This window comes from Gymnodraco acuticeps, unplaced genomic scaffold, assembly GCF_902827175.1.
Source record: "Gymnodraco acuticeps unplaced genomic scaffold, fGymAcu1.1, whole genome shotgun sequence".
Taxonomy (NCBI): domain Eukaryota; kingdom Metazoa; phylum Chordata; class Actinopteri; order Perciformes; family Bathydraconidae; genus Gymnodraco; species Gymnodraco acuticeps.
Window position 1 is genome coordinate 342,846 of NW_022989828.1, and position 26,666 is coordinate 369,511.

Consider the following 26,666-nt stretch of genomic DNA (forward strand, 5'->3'; position numbering starts at 1 on the left):
ATGAGCATGACAGTGAGGCGATTACATTGTTTACTTGACTTGAAGCCATTTAAGGGGAAATAAACTTGGGTAAAGCTATTAGAGCGAAGGCCTGTTACATCTGTTTGCCCCTGAGATAGCAGCACACTGATCGGTGATGCATCATGCAACAGTTGCTATTGGTAACGACATATCACCCGAAGGTAAGTAAGTCAAGTAAGTTCAGAAATGTACATCACTCTATTGTAATGCAGCCTTTAGAACTAGGGAAAGATAACGCATGGAAGTCATTCAAAATCTCAGCTGATATCTAGTCTCATATCATGATACTGATATAGTGTTGATAAATTGTCCAGCCCCAGGTTTAATTTTTTAATCTTCTGTTATATGTTGTCAGTGTCCTTTAATTTATTCCTCCATTATCGCTGTTAAGCTCTTTGATCAACTAGGTTTTATGTAAAGGGCAATTTAAATAAAGTTGATTTGATTCAAGGTAAATTACTTTACGGTGCTAAATTAATATTAAATTGGAACCAGACCCGGCGTCATGGGCCCGCTGTTTTAATCAGGGCTGAATACAACATTTTAATTGTTATGTTTATTGTTGTTATTTGTAGGGCTTTGTCCTAATATTTAATTTTGTTTGAAACTATGTTGAAAGATTAGTTTAATATCATTTTTTATTATTATTTTGCTATGAAATTCTGAATGAGGCTGCGCGCGAGACTGGTTTCTCGCTGGGTTGAGTCGTGTGGGTTTTTGAGTGAGATGCGGCACAGCAGCCTGTCAGTTTACTCTTGCTAGGTTAGTTTGGCTATTATCATTTATATTTATCTGCAACAATGGATATCAGGAAGTGGTTCATGAAAGGAATATGGCCACTCAGCGCCAGATGCAGGCACATTAGAAGACATCAGTTACGTTACCAACGAGCTAGCAAGCCAGCCAGGGACAAGGGAGGCTGGCAATCAATTCTATTTTAGAAATAGACTCTCAAGCCGGCTCTCTCTCAAACTCCTGCTCTGCCTCGCTCAATCTCTCTCTCTCTCTCTCTTTCTCTCCATTGCTCAACCTTACTCCACCTCTCCACCCTGTGTGTGCTCCTCAAGTTTGCCTGCGTGCTTGCCAAAGTTGGCACAGCGTTACAAATGTGCCACAAAACCAACCAATGGATGTAGCCTATAATAAGACCGTCAACTGACAGCCTTATGGCAACCTAAACCCCCCCCATTGACAATTCAGATTTCCCGGGATAGGTAAGTTTCGGGGTGGGCCCGCCCTGGTAAATCAAATGCCCGCCCAGAGACGTATGTCTGCCGCCGGGTCTGATTGGAACATCTGAAATCCCCTAAGACTATTAATATCCCCAATATTAATCTGTAAAATTGGAAGATTTATCTTTATCTATATCAGGGGTATGCAACCCCTGGCACCGTAACCAGTGGCAGGCTAGGAACAAGTGGAATAAGTGTGGAAAATATTTAAATTGTATTTTCGGATCCTGAACGAGACCGCCGCCAGAGTGCGTCTCCCCGTTATCTGCAGAAGGAAGCCATGCACGCAGCGCAACCCCGCTCTATTTAAAGATCAAATGCAAAGCTTCCAAATATGCTACATTTTTATAGAAATGTTGTTTTTAAGACTGCCTGTATTTAAAAAAATTAATTAAATAGAGATAATACACCCGAAAAAAAGCTTTTTATTGATACAAAACTTGACCCAAAGCCGTCTGAATTTCTGACATGACCTCCCCAGTAGCCTCCGCGCGCGTGACGTCATTCATGCCAAACAGTCTCTGGACCAAACATCCCGACTCGGCAGTCTCGGTCACAAGTTTTTCGAAAAGAAAACTGAATTAACATGGGTTATTGTTGTGCTTTTTGTTGTACGAACGGTGCGGGATCTGGGAGAGTTTTTCATGTATTTCCCAAAGACCAAATCATCCGCAAAAAATGGATTTTGTTAGTGAATCGTGTTGGATGGCAACCGACAAAATGGAGCAGGTTGTGTTCTGATCACTTCACGTGTGATGCATACGAGGTTGATCCTGCTATCATGAAGTCTGTTGGTGCAGAAGCATTAATAGTATGTCGGAGGCTGAAACCCGGAGCCGTCCCCTCCATATTTCAGCACAAGAAACCACTGAAAGAACGAAAGAGCCGGGCGATGCAGAAACGACAAAGAATTGATGTAAACAACTTTTGATTAGATTTCAAAGCGCACGGAGCACAGCAGATAACGCAGATAACGGAATTGCAGTTTTATTAAGTTGTATTGCTTATAGAGGTGGGCACCGTTAGATTATGTGTCTTTACGATCATAAACAATGTGTTGGATGTGGATATTCCCACGGCCAAGTTTTTGCCAAATCAGGAAGCAAAATCGCCGGTACGCCAGATGCCTGTAGACTTCATGTTCCGGTTCTTCGTCACCATACGGCCCATTGTGGTGGGCGTACTCATACCGGGACACATGCAGCACATCACGGTCCAGACAGTTTATGTCGAACGTCCTACAGTCGGTGATGCAGACTTCTTCTCCCATCTCTTCCTTCACTTTCCCGTAGTTGTGGCAGCACTTGTTTTCTCGTCTTGTAGGCATGGTCTGGCAGTTTCCACATCTACACCAATTCTCAGCACCCTCGGCCTCTTCCTCAGATGGCGAACTTGAATCATCACCATCAGCACTTTCATCGGTGATATCAGGTGACGTTTCCTTGTATTTCCTCTTCGACATCAGAGGCTCGTAGAGATAGGGTTGGATGTCGACAACATACTCCAGATATTGGGTGGCCTCCGACTCAGAATCAGACATGATAAGCCGGGTGGAAATATGTTAGGCATTGAACAAATTCCCATCCACCTCGTCCTTGTGAGGTGAGTCCGCCTGGAATTTATTTTTCTAAACCTCTCTAAAAAGGTCAAATTTCACTTGTTTTGCATCAATCTTGATACAGGGTACTTATTATATGTTATAGTTTGGATTCCTAAAGCTTTTAGTCTATAGTCTACTCAGAATCAGACATGATAGACGAAACTAGTTGTACTATCGGTGGAAGCCGCTGTGATTGATAAGCCAGGTGGAAATATGTTTGGCACATCTGACGTCACGCGCCGCCATCTTGCGGAGGAGCGGCGGAGAAAATAAATCGTCGGACTTGGTGTTGGGGGTTGAACAAAATTAATATTGCGCATTGCCAGACTCATATTATCTCCGATTTTAATACTGCAATATCTTAGATAGTGTTGTAGCTATATGATTTTGATTGTACTGGCAATTATACAAAAAGCTTTGCATTTGATCTTTAACTCCAGGCGACTTTCTGCCGCTTTCCTCAGTGGTGCTGATCGTTTCACCACGGAGGAAAGCACTTCACAAATTGCAGTACCCATAAGGAGCTGTACAAATGTCGCAGTTTGTGCGTGGCTGTGTCTTTAGTTGAAAGCCCAGTGGCGATCTGCTCATCTCTCATCGAAATAATATGCTACAAAGGGGCGGACTGGCCATCTGTGTGTTGAACTTTCCTGTCGGCTCCCAGACCGTCGTCGAGGAAGGCAGAAGCAACAAGCTTCAGGTTCAATAACCCACTTTAGCTTGAATGACTGGAGAGAGGCGAGCTCTTCTTGGGAGGCCGTTGCATTTATTTAGCTGTTCTTCTGTTTCACAAAATACATCACAGACCTTTGTTTTTCTGCTGCCTCGTTTCACTTCCAGAAACATACACACGCTCACTCACTCTCGCTCTACCATCCACACACACACATGCACAAACCACACCCCTCTCTCTCTCTCTCTCTTAAAGGGACAGCGATCTCATCTCACTCTGCGTGACCCTAATATCATAACATGTGTGTTCTGGAGAATCACAGAACGGACGATCGTCCTTATTATTATGCCGTTTAAACCAATTATTTAAATGTATTTGTTAAATTCGGCACCATGTAAGTTGCGCTGTGTTAGAAATTAAAATCAATGTTTTATGGCATGACTTGGTTTGGACGTACCGTCAGCTTAAAAGCTATTTTATTCTGAAAAAACCCGGATGTTCTCGCACAATCTTAATGCCAAGCTTTTATTCTGAAAATCCTTCATGACGACATCCGGGGCTACCGTCCAGTATTATTAAAGTGGCTATTGAAGCCGTTATAAAGTATTAAATAAAAAGTTATGAAAGAGATAAGGAAGAGAAAAGGCGTGTGGCTGTAAGCAATGAATGTAAAATGTCGAAATCCTCTGTTCGACGCGATGTCGGACATTGAAGACTGAGGCGGGGACCCCCCCTTCTTCACAGCACGGGAGAGGATATAAGGAGGCACCAGCAGCAGCTCGGCCCTCTTCTTCCTCCGCAGCTGCCACACTAAGACAACACCGGCTATTGTCTCTTCTTTACCTTTTGCTTGTTCTATCACCGCGCCATTTAATTAAAGTACCCATTTGAACCTTCTCAGAGACTCCATTGGTCTCCTGGACGCGAGGACAAGGAATATCCTAATAGCTGACAGGTCCACACACTGCTCCCCCCGCCCTCAGTTCTCCTCACCCCCCCAAATGAGGAGCAAATGAAGAGACAGAGGATACACACACACGGCTGTACTTTAGCTAGTGTGCGCAACTCCTCGAGGGAAAGAAAGTAGGCACCTTTGCTTCATAAAAACAGATGGTTTAGAAGCCTAATAAAGTTTCTCTCTAGTTCTACATCAATGTCTCCCTGCCTTCCTCTCTCTTGCTTTCTTACTCTCACAATCAACTCCGTCTTTTCATCACTCTCTCTTTTGGCTCCCCCTCGTTCCCCAAACAGCAGATGATCTGACACCGTTATTGAAGGGTGTTCCTTCAGAGAGAGGAGAACTAAGTGGTGCTCTGGGATATTTGTTTTCAAAGGCATCACTTCAACACTTGAGGGGCGGGAGAGAGAAAGTACGGAAGGATTGAGGTAGAGAGGGATGGTGAAAAGTGATATGATCCAAACTAAGAAATGACGCTGAACTAAGAGCCGTTGTAGTTGGAGGTTCTCTTTGGAGAAAAGCGTTTAGCCCCCTGGGATATTTGTTTTCCAAAGCGTACCTCTGAGCTTCAGGGGAAGGACAGAAGGAACAAAGAGGGATGGAGGGAAGAGAGGGGGAGGATAGCCTGATGCGTGCTTCAAAGTCAATGCAAAATACTGCAGGGTCCATAAAGTGTTGCACACCCCTTAAAGAAACACACTGCAAGTTGAACCTGTACTTAACAACATTGAGGCTATGTTTGTAATATATCATTTCAAAGTTCTATTAACCAAGAAGCAATGAAAAACACCGGCAATTCACTTGCATCCTTTACAATACAAACATACATCGATATATTAGAATTGTACTTTGTGTGTGTGTGTAACTCTTTTAGGGTTAGGTTGTGTACTGAGAAAAGTTACACATTCAATATCAAATGGGCACATGCCATTGACTTCAGTGACCAGGAGAAGTTGGGACTCTTTGGAAGTGTTAGAAAACATCGTCACTTACCTTTGTCTGGCTTACTGGTATAACAGCGACCCTTAATGGAACCGAGCAGTCATTCGTAAAAAGTTTGTTCTTAGTTGTTCCGCCTGTTCTTATGTTTGCAGATACAAGTTTAATGTGGTTTCTCCCGTCCTGTCTTTTCCAAATGGTGGTATGTTTGACAGACACCCTTATCGCTTTCCTTTTTTCCGCAGCTAACTACTTGTGTCAAAATAAAAGCTACTTTAATAAGAACCAAGATCACTCCACTGTACAGTACAATTGTTTTGACAGTTGGGATAGAAACAGCAAATCACTTTTTTGTAACTGGGGATGTTTACCTGGGGGAACGGTTGTGTCTTAGATGCTAACCCTTGATATGTGGAACTTTTAATAATAAGGTTGGGCGTCGACCTACAATAGTAAAGGTCAGGATAGGTTGTCTAACAGCAGGTCTGTGGTTGTGTATCGATGCAGCCACATTTTTTACTGCTTGTATCTGATTAACATTATTGATTTATCTTGACAGCCCTGCAATTTCCCACGACATTTTCATGTGCCGCTTGGATTAATTATAACCTGCTCACAAGCTTTATAAACCCCCATCAATCACTGGCTGAGCTGAATCACACCGGCCCTTGTGCATCTCATCTTCTTATCAATGTTGTAACTAGATGACAGTTTGAACAATGGCTTCAATCATTAAATACATGGCTTTTGCTTTGTGATTTACTGTACGTCCACACGGCAGCTTTTGGAGAGAGCCTCAGAGATGGCAGTCTGCAGCTACCACCTGACACCGTCATCCTAGGAGCAGAGCGGCTGGGCTTCCTTCCCCATGTGTTGGTTGGAGATGAGGCTTTTCCGCTGCTGGACAACCTGCTGCGTCCGTTCCCTGGACGTCACCTCACATGCGAAAGGAGTCATGAAAGTCAAGGAACTCCTCGTGGAGGGTGATGGCCTTGGAGGCTGCCTCTCAATGTTCCTCGTGTAGATCTATCACACCTGTACCTTAAAGAGCCTGTGACACGAGTTTCCCCCATCATCCAAACCCATCAATTTGAGTAAATATTGTCCCCTTGAAAACCGTTACTGAACTGATTTTGGATATTTGTACTTTAATAACCAGTAATCTGCCCTTCAATGTTGACCATTTCCTGGATCTTCTCGGGGATTCTTCAAGTCCCGCCAAATTACGTGTGACGTCATTGCGGGCACAGCGCTCCAGCTGCACCGTTCAGGATCCCAGCATCTGCATGTAAATGCACGATGGTGCACACAGCAGCAAGCTCAGACAGCTCAGACAGTTTCATTTTGAACGTGTCTGAGAGCTCATATGAGGCTGAAGGATCGGTTTATGTTGTATCTGTTAGAAGTTTAGGAATTAGGTGCGTCAATATGGGCGATCATACGGTCATGTAGCCAGTGGTGGAATGGGACTAAAAATCATCCCGGGACTCTCGACCGGCCCACTTCGGTACCGCTAGTAAGTTGTCAACGGGGGGAGTGGGGGATGTCAGGGGCGGCGGGTGTTGTAGATAGTAAATGTAAATATGTAAATATTTGTGTCACTGCATCCTGGTAAAATACAAATATAATGCAATGTCTGTGTCTTTGACATTAGCGCTGCCAGCCACCTGTGCCCTGTACTACGAAGCCAGTTCAACAGACCCTGGATATGTTTGAGTAACAAACAAACTAACAACAACAAACTAACAAACGAGATCTCGCTAAGCGGTCCTACGACGCTGGTTATCAACTCGGTAAATCAAGCCAGGGTTTCTCTCACCAGCTGAGAGCGCGTTCACGTCTAAGACACGAGTGGATCTGACTTTAATTACATTTGACTCGAGTGTTTCGTCAACATAATGTGTTGCTAAAAATAATACTTCTGCATACAGTATGTGACACTGTAAGTGTTGCACGGCCAGACACGGCAGATAAAGAAATATATGATATATTATGATATTATATGATCGATGATCTGATTGATGATGTAATATGAATGATAAGTGCGACACGTCGGTGTCTTCTCTGCATAGGCCTACGGCAGTTTAAACTGTATTTCCTTTATCCTGTAATATGACTTGAGAGATTTAAACTCCGCACACTGAGTTGATCTCTTTTCTATAGACGCCGGAGGCGTAAAAAAAGTTATTTAGCCTTCCCAAACCTGAGCCTCACGCGCCGCCTATGGGGGATGTGCTAGTGATTTATCCGACCGGCCCACTTCGGTACCGGCCCATCGGGATTCGTTCCGATGGCCAGTCCGCGACTGCACCCAGCCCACGTAAACTGTCAACGGGGGGAGCCTCGCTGCGGGGAAACGGTGGACCTGGTGTCCCGATCGGAGTGGGAATAATAATAATAATAATCCGTGCATTTTATCCATTAATTTCCCCAACATTGTGGTGAAAAAAACACACGTTTAATCCATGTTGGTGTACAACTACAAAAAGCATCGGTTTGTTTTCTCATCAGGAAATGCAGACCGGCACAAACAAACGATTTTTAATCATCATTCTCACGATCATTTAATGTATCATATGTTCGCCGAATTGACACGAAAGCACTAATACATGTAGTTTCATCCACTTGAGTTTACAACTACAAAAATAATCGATTTGTGTTTATATCACATCCTACTGGAGGAAATTCAGTAGCTCTCACTACCGATTTTTAATCCTAATGTAATCATCATATTCACCACGATCATTTATGTTTATGTTCGCCGAATTGACATGAAAGCACTGACAAATATGAATATACTGTAGTCAACTTCATTAAAACGTTATTAACGTGCCTAAACTCAGTAATTCACCATTTCTACGCATGACAACACACTTTGTCCGTGTTTGGCTCTCTCGCTGCACAGTGAAGCGTTCCCGCATTGACGTCACTTCCGGCTTCCCCCAAAACTTCAAAATGAGTCGAAGGAATTTCCCGCGATGTTCGAAATTATTGATATTTAACGGAACGGTATCGCTTTTTCTTTTTTAAACTGACGGTTCGAGATTACTAGTAGCCCAATATTTAATTGCACAACAGTTGTTGGGATGCTGTCACAAGCTCTTTAAGGTACATACAAGTAATAATGTTGTTATACCATGCGACCCACCTATCACATCTCTGCGCCCCACACTTTGAGAAACGCTGCCATACGCCAATGTGTATTAACTTGTAGGTGTCTGCACAGGTAAATGCATTGTTTGCAATTATGTCCCTAATAGCTATGCTTGAATTGCTTTACTCTTGTTAACAATAACATTCAAAATGTATATTCAGTCATATTTATTTAGTCATACACACATGTATATGTACTCCTCAGATCAGGTCAGCTGGTCAAAGTCAAGGAACTCCTCGTGGAGGGTGATGGCCTTGGAGGCTGCCTCTCAATGTTCCTCATGTAGATCTATCACACCTGTACCTTAAGGTACATACAAGTAATAATGTTGTTATACCATGCGACTGTTCTCCCATGACCCTTTGCTTCACAAAGTCAAAGATGAATCTGCATATTTGTGTATATCAGCCATGTGACTAATTTAAAAGAACATTACAGAAAGCACTGCGCTCAAGGACTATTTTGACTTGTCATTTTTGCTTACCTGGCCTATAAGCCGAGCTCGGGGCAATAATGCAGATTTGTTTGACTTTTTTACCACTTTAGTTTGACCATCTCTGTTATTAAGTTATGGAATACTAAATAAATAAGTCATTGGATACCTTACCGTTACTGCGCTCATTAAGAATGATAAGAATAAGAATAATGCGTATTGAACTTGTTTCATTAATTAGTGAGTTTATTTAAGTTAGAGGCCCTATTGTATCAGTATGTCTGGACTGCATAGCAGTTACAAAGGTCAAACTACATTAGAACAGAATTGTCCCCATGTTGTCTTTAATAGTTACTAACATTAGATATTTTAATGAGATATGGACCGCAAAACAAAGAATTTCCCTGGTTTTCATTTTTAAAATCAAGTCACCGAATGCAAGTAGTCGCCATAGCTTATTTTGTTATGAGATGTGAATTACTGTTCAATTTAGTGTAATAATCGTTTGGTTTCTTTTACATTAAAAACAAGTTACAATTTTCAAAAGGTCTTATGTTTTTTTTTCGGGGGGAGGCCCTTTTTCCAGTTTAGAGCAATAGCCCCTCCAAATGTCTGTGCACGTCCCTGCTTTGTACTGGTTCCCCTATTCTTTATCAAGTAATATTTTAGATGTGTTTAATTTATTATTGAACATATTTATTCATTGATTTCTTTATGAATTATTCTTCCGCAATTTGAATTAATTACATTTATTAAAAATTATTAGGCACAGGGAACACACAGAAACAAGGGACTCTACAGGTGCAAACAATAAGGGCGGGGCAGGTAATCAGGTCCGTGAGCATAGTGACAAGGAAGGAGTCGATCTACCTGAACATGAGAAAGGAAATGACAAAGTAAAACAGGAAATGGCAGACAACAAAAAGGGTAGCATACACAGACTTAAACTAAACAGAGAAATAATATTAACAAATCTGCCGAGACACAACAGATATGTGACCCGCTCTATCGAAATCAGTCGGAAGTCTCAACGGCTCATTTCAAAATAAACGTGGATTTGCGTAAAAAACTATTTTTTCGGGGTTTGGGTGTTTTGTTTGTCTTGGCTTTCAGAATATGAAACTTTTATTTCCAAAATCACACGATAAATACATTTTTGAAGCTTGTAAAGGAACGAAGACAGGCATCTCTCATTCGCAATCTGCTCTTCCTCAGCGCCGCCGCCCCCCCTCCCTCCGGCTGACATTATGAATGTAAGCGTATAGTAATCATAAATAACACGGCAGGGTCTGTTACAGTTTGTTTTCATCTGATTTCAATTAAACAAAGTCTTGGCTTTCAGAATATTAAACTTGTTTCAACAAATTCAGACGATAAATACAACTTTGAAGCTTCTGCATAATTACAAGCGGAGAACGGAGTAACTTGACGTCACAGCAGGCATAACAACAGCCGGTGTTTCTTCTGAGGGTTTTCCCCGGGAAACAAACACAATACACACAAACGCAAAAATACACACACACACTCGCAAGCTTCCCCCAGACCAGTAATCCAAATGAAAATATCTTCCCTCCGTAGTATTTTGATCATTTGCTAATAACCAATCAGATCGATGGATTCCAGAGGAGAGGCCTTTTTCTCAAAATGATGACTCGGTGACAGTCATTATATAATGTGACATATTTTGCTTAATATCTGGAGTACAACAACAATCCTGATATCATTAGAAAGCTAGGAATCTCCTCTTTCCAACAGTGTATACAACTCAAAATGTGTCTTCGGGTCAATGCGACTGATTTCGATAGAGCAGGTCACATATACACTAAGGTACGGGAAGTCACGGTACTGCTTGGTCGGCGGTGACTATCCTCGGTGCAGTAACTGCATGATCCCTGTGTGTCCTTGGAGTGCGGATTTATTGGTTCAGTTAGATCCTGCTCACAGGAACAGGTTTCCTGCAGTTCTCACAGCACAGCTGGCTCTGGACAGGAAGTGTGTGACCATGCTTAAACCTCGGACTGTAGGGAACAGCTCCAGCTACCTGCAGCAAGCACTGGAGGAAGACCACAGTGAGGAGTGGGCAAGGCACACAATAGAGTACTTGGCTGACTGTGAGCTCCACAAAAAGAGGAGCACAATGACTTAATCTGATGTAGTCTATATGAGTCCACCGCGCTTCAGCCCCCTACCTAAATGTTCAAAAAGAGGTAACCACAAAGCGATATTTAACTGAAAATACTAGGGAAATGTTTACTCAGAATTTCTCTTCCACACTTTCCCCTGCTAACATCTCAGTAAATGAGCTAGTAGATCATTTTAATTAAAAAATTAAAAATGTTATAGATGCCATTGCTCCAACTAAGTTAAAGGAAGTGTCTGGCAAGAAAATATCTCCATGGAGAAAGGCCATGACCGTGAAAACAGAAAAAAGACAATGTCGAAAAGCTGAACGCAGGTGGCGAAAAACAAATCTCCAGGTTCACTTTGAAATCTATAAAGAGAGACTTGGCCTTTATAATTTGGAATTGAAAAACGCACGACAATCGTTCTTCTCTGACATCATTACCAAAAACAAAAACAACGCACGTGCCTTGTTTGCTACCGTCGACAGACTAACTAACCCCCCAGTGTCAGTAGCCTCTGAATTTCTATCCACCAGGGCGTGCAATGATTTTGCCTCCTTTTTCACTGACAAAATTCAGAAAATCAGACAAGCAGTCAGTGCCTCTGCATCAGGAACAGCAAATGTGTTGTCCCTGTCTCCACTTAACATCAATTCAGACATCATGACACAATTCCATCAGATTAATGATAAAAACCTAGAGGACATTATTCAACTTCTGAAATCCTCCTCTTGCTGCCTTGATATTATTCCAACAGGATTTTTCAAAGATGTTTTGCCTTGCATGGCCTCAGATCTACTTCATATAGTAAACACATCTCTTCACTCAGGTATTTTTCCACAGGCCCTGAAAACTGCAGTCATCAAACCGCTCTTAAAAAAGAATAATCTAGATGCTTCAGTAATGAACAATTACAGGCCCATATCAAACCTGCCATTTCTAGGTAAAATCATTGAAAAAGTTGTTTTTCAACAGTTGAGTAATTTCTTGCATTTAAATAACTGTTTTGATGTGTTCCAGTCAGGCTTTCGTCCAAACCACAGCACTGAGACTGCTCTTGTAAAGGTCTTTAATGACATCCACTTAAACACAGACAGTGGCAGAACTTCAGTGTTAGTATTATTAGATCTCAGTGCTGCGTTTGACACTGTTGACCACAGCATATTACTCGACCGACTGGAAAACTGGGTGGGACTTTCGGAAACAGTTCTGAATTGGTTTGAATCCTACTTAAAGGACAGAAACAACTTTGTTTCTATAGGTAAATACACATCTGAGTTGACAAATATGACATGTGGGGTTCCTCAAGGCTCCATCTTGGGGCCTCTTCTCTTTAACATATACATGCTACCACTGGCTCAGATAATGAAGAACAACAAAATAAGTTACCATAGCTATGCGGATGACACACAAATTTACGTAACAATTTCACCAGGAGACTATGCTCCAATTCAAACACTGAGTAAGTGCATTGAACAAATCAATGACTGGATGTGTCAGAACTTTCTCCAATTAAACAAAGATAAAACTGAGGTAATGGTTTTTGGAGCCAAGTCAGAACGTATAAAAGTTAGCACTGAGCTTCAGTGTGCAATGTTCAAAACAACAGATAAAGCCAGAAATCTAGGTGTAGTCATGAACTCTGACCTGAGTTTCAACAGTCACATTAAAACAGTTACTAAATCAGCCTACTATCACCTAAAGAATATATCTAGGATTAAAAGACTAATGTCACAGCAGGATTTGGAAAAACTTGTCCATGCTTTTATCTTCAGTAGACTCGACTACTGCAATGGTGTCTTCACAGGTCTCACTAAAAAATCTATTAGGAAGCTGCAGCTGATTCAGAACGCCGCTGCTCGAGTCCTCACTAACACTAAGAAAGTGGATCACATCACTCCAGTTCTGAAGTCTTTACACTGGCTTCCTGTGTGTCAAAGAATAGATTTCAAAATACTGCTGCTGGTTTATAAAGCACTGAATGGTTTAGGCCCAAAATACATTTCTGACCTCCTGCTAAATTATGAACCATCCAGATCTCTCAGGTCTTCAGGGACTGGTCAGCTTTCTGTCCCCAGAGTCAGAACTAAACATGGTAAAGCAGCGTTCAGTTATTATGCTCCAAATATCTGGAACAAACTCCCAGAAACCTGCAGGACCGCTGCAACTCTGACTACTTTTAAATCCAGGCTGAAGACTTTTCTTTTTGTCGCTGCTTTTAATTGAACAATTCATATCTTAGACTGCACTGTAACTTTTATCCATGTATTTTTTTCTTTTAATGTTTATTTTATTAGCTTTTCTTTTTAATGACTGATTTTAAATGCCATTTTCTTAATCTCTTTCATTTTTTGTAAAGCACTTTGAATTGCCTTGTGTTGAAAAGTGCTATATAAATAAACTTGCCTTGCCTTGCCTTGCCTTGCCTCGCCTCGCCTCGCCTCTAGCACAGTGGTTTGAGAAGGTCCATGCCAATGAGATCCTGGAGGAGATGAAGGGTATAATCACATCCACATATGGCAGGATCTTAAAACTGGACTCCACAAAGAAGGTGCAGAAAAATATTTGTTAATGTTCTATGTTTTAATTGATTGTCATGAGTTAGACTTGATTATGTTTGATGCAGCATCATATGTGTATTTTATTTATGTATATTGTTTACTTTGTATTCAAACTGCAACGTGGCATAAGGTGACAATTACATATTACCAACATTTGTATTAATATTGTTATTTTACACAGGACACACACATTCATATATTAAGGTGTGTGTTCTGGATGAGACGAGGAGGCACAAATAAGAAGGGTCTTTCCATGATGACATTCCCACTTCTTCTAAACCAGGCATCCTCAAAGTCCAGACTACCACTGTCTCTGGACTCTGAGCAAATTATACTTTTCATATGTGTTATCTGTGTTATCTGAGAGACATCGCCACAACGCAACGAGTCAAAATTCTCCGCTATGTCCATAGACTGCAAACAGCGCTCTGCATGTCCGACTGTTCCACTGTCTGTGTGTGTCTGTCAACGCTTTGGTCCAATCACATTCAGCATCCCGTCTGCGAATCAGAGGCACAGTAGGGCGGGTCTTCGCGGAATGCTGGTGGGGAAAATGCTTGTCTCGTCTCTCTCAACCTGTCTGAGTCAGAGCGAGAGTTGACAGCGCATCTAGTTGCATGTAGCTAGTAGTTTCAGCTGTAGCCTATTGTAGCTAGTAGAAGAAAATGGCATGTTCAAAGATGACCAGTAAAAGAAAAGTCGACAGTGAAAACCGGCAATTCAAAGATGAATAGACTGAAAAATATGCGTTCATCCTCCCTCCAGCGAGCACCGTGCCTAATATGCCAAGAAACGGTAGCTCTTGTGAAGAGTGGCAATTTAAAACGGCACTATCAAACAAGACACAATTATTTTGAAGCGACCTTCCCTCAGAATTCAGCGGTAAGAACCACAAAAAGAAATGGGATGACATCCTCATATCAAGCTGCAAGCAGGACCCTTGTTACATCACAACGAGAAAAGGCAACTGAGTCCTCACTCAGAGTGGCATGGGTGTTGAAGCCATTCTCTGATGCAGAAATAATAATAGAATGCTTGACTGAAGTGATGGAGACCATGTTTGAAGGCAAACAAAAACAGGTCAAATCAAGCAAATCCCCCTCTCAGATTCCACAGCAACCAGAAGAACATACAGACTGGCTGGTGATTTGATTCATCAGCTTTGTGATGGAATACAAAATGCACAGTGCATTTCCTTAGCTGTGGATGAGTCCACTGGCAATGCTCAGTTGCTGGTGTGTGTGAGTGTTTATGATGAGGCAAAGGGGGAGTTTGTTGAAGATGTGTTGGGCCTGACGAACCTCAGTGGACACAGAAGGGGGCAAGACATTTATAAAGCACTAAAGGGAATGCTGAATGAAAGAGGGATAGATCTAAAGAAAGTGATGTCAATTGCTACTGATGGAGCTCCAGCCATGATGGGGAGAGAGGACTGGTTCAGCGCCAGAAAGATCCCACCCTGACCTGATCTCATACCACTGCATACTCCACCAGTCTGTACTTTGAGAGCATCATCTTCACTGCAGCATCGCACATTCCTGACAGAGGATTTGCTCCTGCACAACATCAGATGGCTGAGCAAAGGCAAGGTCCTGGAGCGTTTGGGGCCATTAGCAAAGAGCTGCAAGTGTTTCTGTCAGAGCAAAAGAGTGCGAAACAAAACACTTCATGGAATTCATGCAAAAGGAGGAGAAGATGGAAGCTGTTGCATTTTTGATGTAACATCTCATCTCAATGACCTACATCTCAAGCTACAGGGCAACAACACAGTGTGTGAGCTGATGTCAGCAGTGCGTGCTTTCCAGAGGTGACCTACAGGTAAGCCTTTTTAATATTTCCTACCACACACATTCCCTGGATTCCAATGAACACCTTTTTGATACTTCGTCATTGAGCAGTGCTCCTTATATATTGTTCTTATTTATTGTTTTCCTACAGGAGGGACTGCTCTACTTCCCCAGACCTTTGGAACAGACCAAAGGAGGAAATCGTCCTCAGAATCATGTTGAATTCCTGGAGAAGCTGATTGAAAACTTCAAGACTCGCTTTGATGACTTCAGATTAGGAAAACAAGTCCTACTGTGCATTGAGAACCATGTCCGAGAGTTCTCTGCAGAAGCACAACACATCTTCCCATGGGCCAGCGCTGCTTCTCTGCAAAGTGAGTTGATTGACCTCCAGGAAAACCTTGCACTGAAGGAGGCCGACTGTGACACTCCCACCTTCTGGACAAAGATGGTCACTGCAGCTAATTTCCCTCTCCTGCGTAAGATGGCACTTCACATTCTGTGAGTCTGCATTCTCACCAATGAACATCAGTTCATGGCAATCCAGTGTCTGCCTGGCCATCACGCCTTTTGGGCCAACGTTCAAAGTCTTGGCAACAGACCAAAGGTGCCACTTCTCTCATTAAGCCAGTGGTTCTCAAAGTGTGGGGCGCGGAGCCATGCCAGGGGGGGCGCGAGAGACCAGGAGGAAAAATGGTTATATAAAAAAAAAAAAAAAGGCAACGGCAGCTGAGGATTCCTTGCCATTACCGAGGGAGCTCCCTACTGAACCAGTGCAGCACGGACATGTTATCCTAGAAATCCAGGAGCCTGACAATAGGGAGGGTGAGGCATTGATACGCCAGCGCCGCACTGCCAGAGCTGAGTCAGCACAGGACTGTCACCCTGGAGGGTCACACAGTCACCTTCCACAAGCCCCATCTCCTGCCTCATGGCAGTACCCCATGCCTCCAGCACTAACTCCTGCCTCGTGGCAGTACCCCATGCCTCCAGCACTAACTCCTACCTCGTGGCAGTACCCCATGCCTCCAGCACTAACTCCTGCCTCGTGGCAGTACCCCAGCCTCCAGCACTAACTCCTGCCTCGTGGCAGTACCCCATGCCTCCAGCACTAACTCCTGCCTCGTGGCAGTACCCCATGTCTCCAGCACTAACTCCTGCCTCGTGGCAGTACCCCATATCTCCAGCACTAACTCCTGCCTCGTGGCAGTACCCCATGCGTCCAGCACTAACTCCTGCCTCGTGGCAGTACCCCATGTGTCCAGCACTAACTCCTGCCTCGTGGCAGTACCCCATGCGTCCAGCACTAACTCCTGCCTCGTGGCAGTACCCCATGCGTCCAGCACTAACTCCTGCCTCGTGGCAGTACCCCATGCCTCCAGCACTAACTCCTGCCTCGTGGCAGTACCCCATGCTTCCAGCACTAACTCCTGCCTCGTGGCAGTACCCCATGCATCCAGCACTAACTCCTGCCTCGTGGCAGTACCCCATGACTCCAGCACTAACTCCTGCCTCGTGGCAGTACCCCATGCGTCCAGCACTAACTCCTGCCTCGTGGCAGTACCCCATTCCTCCAGCACTAACTCCTGCCTCGTGGCAGTACCCCATTCTTCCAGCACTAACTCCTGCCTCGTGGCAGTACCCCATGCCTCCAGCACTAACTCCTGCCTCGATGGCTCGATCATGGCAGTATCGCACACACAGGGTCACCTTCCACAAGCCCCATCTCCTGACTCAGGGCAGTTCCCTATGCCGCCACCCGCATTTCTTGCTTCATCCCCATACCAGCAAGTACCATCCCCTATTCCTCAGCATTCCTCAGTCGACAAATCATCTGTCGACCTAACAGGAAATGGCGGCATGAAAAGTCAGCAATAGAGGACCAGGTGCTTGCGGCAAGAGGGGAGCCACCGAAGAAGCGACACATAAAAGAGGACTACCACTACCAGTGCAAAACCTGTGGTCAATCTAAAAGAAAGAGCACTGGCCATACCCAGCTTACGGGTAATTGGTACTGTCTAGCACAGGGGTGGCCAACCAGTCAGAGGTTAAGAGCCACATTTGTTCTATGTTACTGCAAAGAGCCACATCAAACAGGCAGTCACTGATACCGCTTGTTTCAGTTTTTTGTTTTCTGGAGACAAGATTTCAACCACGTCACTGATGCATTTTTGTGGCATTGGGATATATATTTTTTAAATCCTCTGGAGCAGAGAGGAGCTGTGGATTATTGTTATTGATTAATGCATCAGTGTTTCTTAGGGTCAAAAGCACTAAACTCACAACTTCAAATGAAAGCATTTAGTTTATTTAATAAAAGAGCACATGTTCAATGTGAAAAGTGACAGTAGTTATAGATTATTTGCAATTTGGTGCGATATATTTAAAAAAAAATTATATATTTTTTTTAAACACCTTGAATTTCAGGGGGGGCGCGGGGCTCCGTTGGCGGGGTGCAGCGCCCTTCCAAGACAATGGTAGGGGAAACACTGGATAGTAGTGTTTAATCAACGATAGGTTTTCCCCCCCTCAAAAAGTGATTGGTTCACTGCATCGCAGGTATTATTGTGATTGGCTCTTGGGCCACATCAAAATTAGACGCGCTGTCATCCTCTCATACTGACACCTGACACCACACATACACACGTAGGGAGAGCCGGGACGAAAGTAACACGGGACGAAAGTAACACGGAACGAAAGTAACGGAGCAATTTTATCCAAGCCCAAACAACTTTGACCGGCCAAATTACGTCAGAATTATCAGCATTCAATACTTAACAGACCTACTAAATATCAGGTGTAACTGTCAGGAGTAGCTAGTGTTGTCACGATACCAACATTTTGGTTTTGATACCAAGTCAAGAATTGCGATTCCGATTATTTTTCGATACTTTTCTTAAAAAAAGGGAAACAGTCTTAAATGTAATTATTGTGCTTTATTTCACACCATAACCATAACACAAACTTTTAAACAATGAGAACAATAAATAAAATAAATGACAAGAATTCGTATTAAATACAATTAATACATTTCTTCCAGACAGGCCTCGTGGTGTCCGTAGGCTTGCCCTCACTGTCAGAGATATAGCTAAAATACTTCCACATTTTGCTTCTGGCGTCTTTTTTGTCAACAAGCCGAGGCGCAGCGGCAGTTGCACTCCCACTTGCAGCCATGCTTCTCGTTTTCTCACATGCTCTGGCAGCTAGCGCGTGCACGAGAGCGGGGAGGCACTTGAGCGTGCTTGAGAGGGGCGGGACTGCAGGCACGGCTGCAGAGCAGGGAGTGGAAGCAGAGCGCTGAACACACACAGCTCTTATTTAAAAGGCGCTTTCTCACCGGAGTACTTTCCGCCGTCATTCTTAAACGGAGGAATCGTAACGTTTTTAACGGCAGGGTATCGCGGTATACCTTTCAAGTATCGGTAGACCGTGCACCACTAGTCAGGAGTCAGTGTCTCTCCCCCAAACTCACACATATAAAATTCAATATGAACTGAAGAGCCGCATGAAACTAGGCAAAGAGCCGCATGCGGCTCGAGAGCCGCAGGTTGGCCACCCCTGGTCTAGCAGAATGGAAAGGCTCTCTAGACAAGTAGTGAAGTTTAGAGCTGCAATCATTTTGATTGTGAATGTTTCAGTTTTTAAGAAGTTTGGTGGTTTCTACTTTTACATTTATACAGTATGTTGTGGTTTGTAGGTTTTGGAAGCCATAAGAATTTCAGTATCACTGGATATTTGCTTTGCATTTGTAAATAAGTTTGTTCTGTGTGCTTATAAAAATACCTAATATTATAAAGAATGCAACATGTATTGTTTTGTATAGAGTTAAGTATATAAGTTATTTGAATAACTCTAAATGATTGGATTGTCTATATATAACTGATTATTCTATAACTCTTATCATTGTATAGAATATATAACTCGTATTATTTTATAAGGCTAATTGTATAACATAACAGTGTATTGAATATATATGTATGTATATATAGGCAATATAACGCTTATTACTGTATATAATGAAAAGCTCTTTTACTATTGTATAGAATCACTTTTCATAATCTTGTGTTCATAATAGTGTTGTATAAGATGTTTATCGTTTTCATGGCATTCCAGAAATAATAAAAATAATATGGGAAAGCATACGTTTACTTGTGTTTTTGTTTTTCTATGCTAAAAGTTAATGAAAATGAAATGTTATTGGCCTTAGAGTACTATAACGTCTCCTTTTTTCTTTCTTTCTTCCCCCTCCTTTCCCCCCTTATGTTCCCCCACCCTAGCAGTCTCATTGCCCCATTTTTGGCAGAGTGGTTAAGGCGTTGGACTTGAAATCCAATGGGGTCTCCCCGTGCAGGTTCGAACCTTGCTCACAGCATTAAGGACATAGATAAGGAGGGTTACCTCTCCCCAAACGGACCAAGTTACTTTGACAGGTGCCATTTCCCTTCCACTGCCAAAATCCTCTTGAGTTAGGCGTTGGATCTCACTTAGACCCCATAACTGCTCTCCATATGGCTTTTAGCCTCCATTTCCTGTTTTGGGTTATTTGGAACAACTCCACCCGCCCATGGTGTCAATTGTATAACTGTTACATTGTGCAATCTTAAGTATCTTGTACATTGTGCAATGACTTTCTTAACATAGGTGTAGCAGACTCTTTCTTGGACTTAAATTCACATGGTTAGTAAATTGAAAAATAAACGCTGTACGAAATGAAATGTGAACACTTTCTCACTTGAGGTGCTTTTAAGGCCTGTTTTTATGTCTTTAAGACTGGACAAATATGTCTGACAATAAATACAGACAGCCTGAACAGTACCAAAACTATTTATGCAAAAAACCTTGTTAAAATGATTTCTGTAGAAGTTAATTAAACCTGTTATGTGCTTTCACTCAACAGCTTAACATTTGCATTTCACTTATGAATACTTGAGTTGAACAAAAAAGTAAGGAAATAAAAGATTAGAGGCTAGGTCAGAGTAACACACACACACACACACACACACACACACACACACACACACACACACACACACACACACACGCACACGCATGTACACACTAGTGATGTGGTATTTTGATATGCTCATGTTCTTTGAAATGAGGATTTATAAGAGGGCAATATCCTCCTCTTCGCTCTGTCTTGTATTTCATCTCGCTTCACTGAGCTTGATTTACACATCCTCTAGTACAAACGTGCTATAAAATAAATATTGCACTCTGTAATCAAGGAGGAGTGAGAGTAGTATCAGCTCCAGAGAGCTGATTTACAGCGTCTGTACAGCTGTAATGCAGCAAAATCCAGCATCTGTCAGTCTGTGGAAGCTTTGATTAATGCCACTGCATACTTCATCACTGGAGACACAGAGGGATCCAACTTCTCAAATAGCCCATTGCTTCATTCAGTAGAAATGAGAACAAATTAAGAAGTTTTGTCGGTACACGACTACAATTATAGCCCTTAACCTGTTTAGCCCTGAGCCTGTTTTTCAGGTCTCAGGCTCGAAAATGACATTCCCAGAACAAATGACCATATCTTCTAAAAGGGTTAAATTAATAATCTTTTTTCTCAAAGTAATGATAAACCTGCATGTAGAAAAGTCAGAATCAATATAGATGTTTTTATTTTAAAGAAAATTCAGATTGAACATAGTACAAACATTTTTAATTATAGTTTCCATCCAAAAAAAAAACATTACTTAAAGGTGGGGTAGGTAAGTTTCAGAAACCGGCTCGAGTGCACTAAAATTTGAAAGTACACAGCCGAAAAGAATCCGCCCCTTCCTTCAGACTTCCTTACAGAGCACTTCCTCCAACACACATGAACGCGCACATGACGTCAGCAGACTGGTGAAAGTGGCCGCCTGTTGCTGGCGAGTCATTGAAGTACTGCTGCAATGCACGCCCAATGAGGGCACGAGATACATTTGTGCGTGCACGAGATGGAAGGCTGACAGACAGGGCGGCAATTCAATCCGTTTAGCGGCGAGGACCAGCTCGCTGCTGCACAAATGTCTTGGATGGAAACACCCTTGAACAAAGCCCAGGATGTAGCCAGTACACGAGTAGAATGAGCACGCAGGCCCGTTGGTGCCTGCAAACCCTGACTCGTATAAGCCAGAGCAATCGCTTCCACAATCCAGTGGGAGAGCCGTTGCCTGGTAACGGGCTTGCCCTTCTGAGGGTTAGCCCAGGATACAAAGAGTTGGTCATTGCATCGAAACTCTTTAGACCTGTCCATATAGGTGCGTAAAGCACGAACTGGACACAGCAAATTCGGCCGCTGTTCCTCAGAGGAACACAGCGGCGGAGGAAATGCCACAATGTCAATGGGGGTACATGAGCCAACCACCTTAGGTACAAAGGCAGGGTTGGGCTTCAGCAACACTCTCGTTTGCCCCGGGGCAAACTAAGTGCATGAAGGATGTACAGAGAGCGCATGAATGTCACTGACTCGCTTGGCAGATGCCAGAGCCAGTAACAGCACTGTCTTCAGTGACAGGTGTTTCATGTCAGCTTCTTCCAGGGGTTCAAATGGAGGTCGAGTGAGCCCATCTAAAACCACTGCCAAGTCCCATAAGGGCACCAGTGACCTGGAAACAGGGAGGAGCCTGCGAGCCCCTTTCATAAAACGGCAGACCAAAGGATGTTGGCTAGCCGTCTTTCCATCAAAGCCCACATGGCATGCAGCAATAGCAGCCAGGTACACTTTGATCGTAGAGGAAGCTCTGTGTTTATCAATTAAGTCCTGTAGAAATGATAAAATCACCCCGACAGGACATTGAAGATCCGCAGATCCGCCCCGAGGTTCATCACTCCTGGTACGTGCGTTGCTCTCAGAGAGAGGAGACGTCCGCAGCTCCATAAGATCAGTTTGCGTGCCAGCATGTGTAACTGGAGAGAACGCAAACCCCCTTGGCGGTTTATATACAATATTGTGGTCGTGTTGTCTGTCCTCACGAGGACATGATGTCCTCTGAGAAAAGGCAGAAAGCGTTTCAGGGTGAGGAACACCGCTAAAAGCTCCAGATAATTTATGTGTGACCGTTGGAGGTCTCTGCTCCAGAGACCCCTCACAGGTCGACCTTCGTATATACCCCCCCAGCCGGTCAGACATGCGTCTGTGGTGACCACCTTCCGCGATAGGACAGCACCCATAGGCACGACCCGTACTAGAAAAGTCGGGTGCAGCCAGTGGCGCAGTGCCATTACGCATTTCATAGTGACCATCACTCTCCGCGCGCCCTGACGCGCGGGGTCCAATCTGAGGGCAGCTACCCAGCGCTGAAACTCCCTCATGTGTAAGCGTCCCAGTCGTACCACCAGGATGGCTGACGCCATGAGCCCCAGCAACCGCAGACATGACCTGAAGAGAACATATTTGCGTGGCTGGAAATGAGCGAGGCAAGCCCTGAAGGCTTTCACTCTCTCTGCTGACAGGCGGGCTGTAAAGGGCACTGAATTCAGGCGTAGGCCCAGGAAGAGTACAGTCTGGGCTGGGGACAACATGCTCTTTTCTGTGTTTATTACGAAACCCAGGTCGAGCAGGTGTTTTACGAGGACATTCGTCTGCGTAATAGCCTCTTGCTCCGACTGTGCGAGAAGGAGCCAATCGTCCAGATAAGTTGCCAGGCGAATACCCTGTTGCCTTAATGGGGCGATTGCTGCCTCCGTACACCGTACAAACACCCGTGGACTGAGAGACAGACCGAAGGGAAGTACTCTGTACTCGTAACAGACACCCTGAAAGGCGAACCTCAGATATTTCCTGTGTGGGTAATATACTGGGATGTGGAAATACGCATCTTTCAGGTCGACTGATGTGAACCAATCGTTTTGGCGCACGAGACGCAACAGAGATGTGTGAGTGAGCATTCTGAATTTGTATCTTTTGAGATATTTGTTCAGAGCCCTTAAATCTAGTATAGGCCGAATTCCGTTCCCTCCCCGTTTGGGAACGAGGAAATACTTGGAATAAAAGCCGCTCTGACTCTGTTCGGCGGGTATTATCGATATAGCCTTCTTTTCTAGTAGCGAGAAAATCTCTTGCTCTAGAATATGGGCCGACTCTCCCCGGGCCTGTGAATACAGAATGCTCGAGAAGTGAGGGGGGGTGACAGCGAATTGGAGCCTGTAGCCCCGTGTTACTGTCTTGAAAACCCAAGCAGAATCTGTGAGCATCCTCCACTTTTCGCTTCTCAAAGCGAGCGGAGATGTCACAGCTCTGTCGTCTGCCCTCAGTATCTTTATTTGTTGTGTTATGGGGCCCTCTAGTGTCTGAACACGGTGATACCCCAGGTTGACAACGCCGGCCAACACTGCGCATGCGCGTGGCGGTGGTGCCTTCACAATCCCGTCTATTGTCCGCCTTTTGAGAGAGGCCGTAGCCGCTCTCAAAAGAGGAGCAGACGACAGACTGTTTATTGTTTTTATTGTTTTTCTTTTCATTTTAATTGACTGCGCCCTTGGCTTCAAGCCTGGAAACGACAGTGGAAAATGATTTATTTTGAAACAACAATGATGACGTGTTTGTGTGACTTAAACAGGCAGCGGAACTTGCTGTCTTCAATGTTAAGTCCATTTCCCTGATGGCGCGAACTTGAGGATGACGTTCTGGCATCACTCGAGGCGGCGGGAAGATGGGGGCATGGTGGCACCCCGAAAACAAATGAGCATCCAACACTGGAACGTGCTCTGGAGCTGGGGAACAGGGAACTTCCAGCTTCTTCATCGAGGAGAGGAGAGGAGGCTGTCAGGCCGCCCGCTTCTTCTTCCTCGTCTGGTGGCTGAAAACCTGGGTCGGCTGCGCCTGAGCGGCAGCTGCCGGGACCGGAGATTTTCTTGGCCAGCTCCCTCTTGCCTCGTGCCTGGGCTGGGGACCCGGGACGGGCTGCGGTCTCTGCTGCTTCGGTATTTTGAACCGGGCAGGACGTGAGACAGCTTGAGTGAAGGCCTGCCGCGGGACCATTGGAGGTGGCGGCTGGACCCTTCGGGGGAGACAGAGCTGGAGAGCCTCGTCTCTCTTCCTTTTTGATTCACCTGGGGTGTCTCGCCTTAAGTTTCAATTGCATGATATAGCCCAGTGCAACACCTTCATCACACATGTTGCCACTTGTTTGTACCATTTTCAGGCGATTTGTAATCTGTTCTAGAAAAACGATGTGTTTTTGGATATTTGTGGAGTTAGGTGGTCCCGCGAGTGTTTCTTTATTGGTTAAGGAAGTAACACTGATTTAACTAGCTAAACATAATTGAAATCTCAAGAAATGTCGGACATCAATTTGTATCTGCATGTTTATTACAGTTAATACGGCCGAGCTGTCTGAAGAACAGTCTCTTGGGGTTCAGGCCTCTTTTTTATCTGCATTTTGCAGATTTTGACAAGTTTAGAAACAGTGTTTGTTTGATCATCTAAAAAATCTACTTAGGCTACAAAAGTGTACATAAGGTAACAAATGTTGTACCAAAATGAAATATCCCTTGAAATGCTTGACCTAGCACATCTCATGCTCATATTTTTGAGTTGTTGCTTCAAACGCCTCCGCTCGTTTTGGAAAAAAAAGACAGAGATACAGTTAATATGTGTAAGAAACTACACAAGATAGATGGATGGATATAGATAGATAGACATAGATAGATAAATATAGAGATAAAAAGATATATCATTATAGAGATATGTAAATGACAGATGGATAGATGGATATAGAAATAGATAGATAGATAGCTCTAAATTCCATAGTTTTCCTTTGCTTAAGTTGTGTTTAATGTATTCTACCTGAAACTCTCTTCATGTTTAAGAAAGCAGAAGAATAAAAGCTGCTGCTCTGAAAAACTTGTAAGGGACTGTAAGGGAAAAATGATATCCGTTAATGGAATAGTAACATTTGAACGTTCACCAAGCGCAGAGGGCCTGCGTAAATGATGGAGAACCCGTATAACTCGTCAAGATTTGTTTTTTGTATACAAGGTCAAATTATGCTTTTAGTTATTGGTTTGTGGATGCCGGTTTATTTTATTGACTAATTGTTTGCAGGGTTGTTTTCAAAGCCAATGAGAATATATAATATTGAGTTAGGACAACACCGTGTTTCACGGCGAGGGATATGTTGCCATGGAAACGCCATATGATGACATCCCATAATTGGCATAGAGCTGTTGAGGGCCGGACCATTAGCCATCATCTGAAATCTGGTGCCGTTTGGAAGTTTTTCCATTGAGTTAGGACAACACCGTGTTTCATGGCGAGGGATCTGTTGCCATGGCAATGGCATATGATGACACCCCATTATTTATATAGAGCTGTTCAGAGCCGGACCATTAGCCATCATCTGAAGTCTGGTGCCGTTTGTATGATTTTCCGGTGACTTATGACAATACCGGGTTTTTTGCCATGGAAACGGCATATGATGACACCCCATAATTGACAGAGCTGTTGAGGGCCGGACCATTAATGATAGTCTGAAGTCTGGTGCCGTTTGGAACCTTTTCCTTTTCCATTGAATTACGACAACACCATGTTTCATGGCGAGGGATCTGTCTGAAGTCTGGTGCCGTTGGCTTTAGGAGACATCTACAAATAAACAGTAGATATTTTTCATGAAACCATATAGTGCTTCACATAATAAAATATACTTGGGCTGTAGCCTGATATTTAGTATATGCTTTAGGAGCTGTTTGTATTTGTTTTACAATGTGTAGGTGTGGTGGTGTGTGTATGAGAGTTGATGTGGCAGGCAGACAGGCAGGTGTCAGTAGGTTATCTGACTTATAAATGGTCAAAAATTGTACATTCTCCATTAGCCTACGAGCTCCCCGTTTGAGCGAAGGACTGTTCCTTCTCAATGTAGCATGACATTGGATATGCGCTTAACTTGTCCTGGATTGGAATCTTTCCGAACATTTCCCTAGGAGGAGTTTGCAAAAATGTGCTTAAAATGCATGAGAAACGCACATATTTGAAAATTGCCGAGTTTTTGGGGGGCGGGGCTAATGGAAGGCAATTTGAAATATGTCCAGATTCATAAGAGCAATGTGTATAGCACTTTTCCTGAATATTGGAAAACCTATATGCGAGTAGTTTGGAGTAATTTGTGGCATGTAAATCGTCAAAAATGGTGTAATCGCTGTTAGCTTACGACCTCCCCGATTGAGCTAGCAACTATTTTCTTCGTAATTTAGCATCACATTG